Source organism: Nerophis lumbriciformis, linkage group LG10, assembly GCF_033978685.3.
Source record: "Nerophis lumbriciformis linkage group LG10, RoL_Nlum_v2.1, whole genome shotgun sequence".
Taxonomy (NCBI): domain Eukaryota; kingdom Metazoa; phylum Chordata; class Actinopteri; order Syngnathiformes; family Syngnathidae; genus Nerophis; species Nerophis lumbriciformis.
The window spans coordinates 46,213,192-46,218,703 of record NC_084557.2 but is presented as its reverse complement, the minus strand read 5'-3'; positions in this window follow the sequence as shown (position 1 = coordinate 46,218,703).

Genomic DNA, 5,512 nt, shown 5'->3' with positions numbered 1-5,512 from the left:
AAATCACATTTACATGTAACTTACAAATGACAATATATATATATATATATATATATATATATATATATATATATATATATATATATATATATATATGTATGTGTGGGAAAAAAATCACAAGACTATTTCATCTCTACAGGCCTGTTTCATGAGGGGGGGTTCCCTCAATCATCAGGAGATTTTAATGGGAGCATTCACATATCATGGTTTATATAGGGCACAGAGTGGGTGGGTACAGGCTGGCGTAGGGGCGTGGTGATTGGCTCATGTGTTACCTAGGAGGTGTTTCCGTCTGTGGCGGCATGCTGTTACAATTTCGCTGCGCTATATATATATATATATATATATATATATATATATATATATATATATATATATATATATATATATATATATATATATAAACACTTAAAATGTAAAGTGTTTTTTGTGTTAAATACAAAATTTGTATTAGGTAAAAAGGTAAAACTGTCGCCGATATGATAAGTGCTTTAAATGCATTTAAAGCTAAGATTAACCTTTTCTCTGTGCATTTACAGAGAAAAAAAAGTGCTGCAATTTCCCTCTGTGGAGATGATGCTGAAAGACAATGCTTCGGCATCTGAGGCTTTTGACAAAGTTGCAGAAAAGTACTCTCAGGTAATAAAGTGAGTTGGATTTTGGGTTTTGTGACCTGGATCAGCTTGAGCCATGTGTGTCGTTCATTTCTAACCCTTTCATGAACGTGGACATATCATGCATTGCTGAGCACTTAAGTGCAACATTCAGCCTGGATGGTGAACAGGTGGAGATTGAAATTGTAACACTGCAAAATGACCTCCAGCTGGCTAGTTAAAATGGGATATTGTGTCTTAGAAATGATCATTTTAAAATGTTCAATTTTATCTGTTTCTATATGTATTTATTGTGAGAAATCATTAAGATGATCAGTGTTTCCACAAAGATAAATATCATTAATTATTAATAATAACATAGAGCAAATTGTCTATTTCTGGCAATTGATTTAAGTGTGTATCAAACTGGTAGCCCTTCGCATTAATCAGTACTAGTGATGGGTCCGGCAACACCGATGCATCGGCGCATGCGTCGAGCTCATAGAGCAAAACCCTGTGTCGGTGCGCGTACCGCTTTTAGAAAGTCACGTGACCGATCATGAGCTGTTTTGGTCACGTGACCGATACGCGAACTGTGTCGCACTGACGCCTCCTCTGTGCCCTGTGAGCGGCTCTTTTCTACAGCCGGAGAAATAATAACTAAGAAGAGAAATCGTCTAAAATGTAATACGTCGGAAAAACTTTTTTTTTTTTTTTTTTAATAAAAATGTGTAAAAAAATAAAATTAAAACAATTCCCAGTCCACAATCATCCACAACACGTTCTCTTAGATTTCCATGTTATGATACATGTTCACATTATTTATTGACTGTATCTAAAAAAGATAAAAATATATTTTTATTTAAATGAAGATATGAAATAATCCTAAATGAAATACAATGACTTGGTTTATATTATTGTATATACTAGGGCAGGGGTCACCAACGCGGTGCCCGCGGTCACCAGGTAGCCCGTAAGGACCAGATCAGTCGCCCGCTGGCCTGTTCTAAAAATAGCTCAAATAGCAGCACTTACCAGTGAGCTGCCTCTATTTTTTAAATTGGATTTATTTACTAGCAAGCTGGTCTCGCTTTGCTCGACATTTTTAATTCTAAAAGAGACAAAACTCAAATAGAATTTGAAAATCCAAGAAAATATTTTAAAGACTTGGTCTTCACTTGGAATAAGCGGTAGAAAATGGATGGGTGGATGGGTCTTCACTTGTTTAAATAAATTCATTTATTTTTTACTTTGCTTCTTATTACTTTTAGAAATACAATTTTAGAGAAGAAATACAACCTTAAAAATGATTTTAGGATTTTTAAACAAATATACCTTTTTACCTTTTAAATGTCTTCCTCTTCTTTCCTGACAATTTAAATCAATGTTCAAGTAAATTAATTTTTTTTTATTGTAAAGAATAATAAATATTTTAGCTTCTGGTTTATCGACGAAGAATATTTGTGAAATATTTCTTCAAACTTACTATGATTAAAATTCAAAAAAAATTATTCTGGCAAATCTAGAAAATCTGTAGAATCAAATTTAAATGTTATTTCAAAGTATTTTGAATTTCTTTTAAAATTTTTGTTCTGGAAAATCTAGAAGAAATACTGATTTGTCTTTATTAGAAATATAGCTTGGTCCAATTTGTTAAATATTCTAACAAAGTGCAGATTGGATTTTAACCAATTTAAAACATGTCATCAAAATTCTAAAATGTATCTTAATCAGGAAAAATTACTAATGATGTTCCATAAATTCTTTTTTTAAATTTTTCAAAAAGATTCAAATAATCTAGTTTTTCTCTTCTTTTTGTTGGTTTGAATTTTGAATTTTAAAGAGTCGAAATTGAAGATAAACTATGTTTCAAAATTTTATTGTAATTTTTTTCGTGTTTTCTCCTCTTTTAAACCATTCAATTAAGTGTTTTTTTCATCATTTATTCTCTACAAAAAACCTTCCGTAAAAGGAAAAAAAAATGTACGACGGAATGACAGACAAAAATACCCATTTTTTTTATATATATAAATGTATTTATTTAGCTATTCTTGTTTAACTCACACTTACGTGTAACTTACAAATGACAATATATTTATTTATTTAAGTGTGTATCAAACTGGTAGCCCTTCGCATTAATCAGTACCCAAGAAGTAGTTTTTGGTTTCAAAAAGGTTGGTGACCCCTGTACTAGGGCATAAAATCAGTGTCAGTTGAGTCGGTCCATAGGTTGCCTGTAGGGATTTTTAATGTCCAGCAGATGTCAGTATTTAGTGACACAGTATCGACACAGTATCAATACAGTTTTGCAATGTGTCGAAACGCTTCATGACGCCTCATCAACCCATCACTACTATATATATTTATTGTGAGAAATCATTAAGATGATCAGTGTTTCCACGAAGATAAATATCATTAATTATTAATAATAACATAGAGCAAATTGTCTATTTCTGGCAATTTATTTAAGTGTGTATCAAACTGGTAGCCCTTCGCATTAATCAGTACTCAAGAAGTAGCTCTTGTTTCAAAAAGGTTGATGACTCCTGTGTTATGTTCATAAATATGGACTCACCAACTCTTCTACAGTCACACACAGCTTAATGACAACAAACTCCGGCGCTGGTAGTCGGCTCTATAAAGTTACAAATAGGCATTTTAGTTTAGACTCAATGAGCACGATATATTCAGTTGAAAAACTTACCTCGAACAGAAATACAATCAGTTACCCTCAAATTCTGTCTATTGGCCACTTTCTGCTACCGGATTATAACCAAAGATGATTGGACCGTGGCGGTCACGTGACTAGAAAGAGCGCAAAGAGTAAATAGAAAGCAAGATAATACCAGTCACCGCAAAAGGTATGGATTTGACACCTGCGAAGTGCGCATACTTGCCAACCTTGAGACCTCCAATTTCGGGAGGTGGGGGGCGGGGGCGGGGGGCGTGGTCGGGGTGGGGCGGGGGCGTGGCTAAGAGGGGAGGAGTATATTTACAGCTAAAATTCACCAAGTCAAGTATTTCATACATATATATATAATAAAATAAATATATATATATATATATATCTATTATATTGTTTTACTTTCTTTTTTATTCAAGAAAACGTTTTTAATTTATTTATCTTATTTTTTTATTTTTTTAAAAGGACCTTATCTTCACCATACCTGGTTGTCCAAATTAGGCATAATAATGTGTTAATTCCACGCATACTTGCCAACCCTCCCGAATTTTCCGGGAGACTCCCAAAATTCAGCGCCTCTCCCGAAAACCTCCCGGGACAAATATTCTCCCGAAAATCTCCCGATTTTCAGCCGGAGCTGGAAGCCACGCCCCCTCCAGCTCCATGCGGACCTGAGTGAGGACAGCCTTTTTTTCATGATGGGAGGACAACAGGGTGACAAGAACTAAATCATCCAGACTAGAGATAAATTGTATTATTATGTTTATTTTACCTAAAAATAAATATATTTATTAATTTTTTTTTAAAAAACTAAATACATGTTTACTATATTTTGCTAAAAACATCAAAATTAATTGTAATTTTATTTGTATTTTGTCCTGACTCCTTATTACATCCAGCCATAGAATTATACATTAAAATTAACATATTTGAAATAATTGATTTTAAATTATCATAATTCATTTAAAATGACCATATTTAATCATTAAAATAATTGCTTGTTTATCAACAACTTTAGCATTTTATTCATTACATTTTGAAGCTCTCAGAAGCCAAGTTATGTTATATTCCTTAATATTTATTTATGCAAGTTTGAAGTATCAATTATCTAAACACAGTTTTGTTTGCATATTTTCAGGATGTAGATATATATACACAGGTAAAAGCCAGTAAATTAGAATATTTGGAAAAACTTGATTTATTTCAGTAATTGCATTCAAAAGGTGTAACTTGTACATTATATTTATTCATTGCACACAGACTGATGCATTCAAATGTTTATTTCATTTAATTTTGATGATTTGAAGTGGCAACAAATGAAAATCCAAAATTCCGTGTGTCACAAAATTAGAATATTACTTAAGGCTAATACAAAAAAGGGATTTTTAGAAATGTTGGCCAACTGAAAAGTATGAAAATGAAAAATATGAGCATGTACAATACTCAATACTTGGTTGGAGCTCCTTTTGCCTCAATTACTGCGTTAATGCGGCGTGGCATGGAGTCGATGAGTTTCTGGCACTGCTCAGGTGTTATGAGAGCCCAGGTTGCTCTGATAGTGGCCTTCAACTCTTCTGCGTTTTTGGGTCTGGCATTCTGCATCTTCCTTTTCACAATACCCCACAGATTTTCTATGGGGCTAAGGTCAGGGGAGTTGGCGGGCCAATTTAGAACAGAAATACCATGGTCCGTAAACCAGGCACGGGTAGATTTTGCGCTGTGTGCAGGCGCCAAGTCCTGTTGGAACTTGAAATCTCCATCTCCATAGAGCAGGTCAGCAGCAGGAAGCATGAAGTGCTCTAAAACTTGCTGGTAGACGGCTGCGTTGACCCTGGATCTCAGGAAACAGAGTGGACCGACACCAGCAGATGACATGGCACCCCAAACCATCACTGATGGTGGAAACTTTACACTAGACTTCAGGCAACGTGGATCCTGTGCCTCTCCTGTCTTCCTCCAGACTCTGGGACCTCGATTTCCAAAGGAAATGCAAAATTTGCATGGTTGGGTGATGGTTTGGGGTGCCATGTCATCTGCTGGTGTCGGTCCACTCTGTTTCCTGAGATCCAGGGTCAACGCAGCCGTCTACCAGCAAGTTTTTTGTATTTTGTATTTTGGGGTTAATTGAAGTTAGCTAATTTTACTTGTTTTGGGAAGTGTCATGACTTGGTCCTGGGGTTTAGTTTTTCTAGAAGGCAACGGAAAGTTGGCTCGGGCGAGACGGGAATGAAGGTAC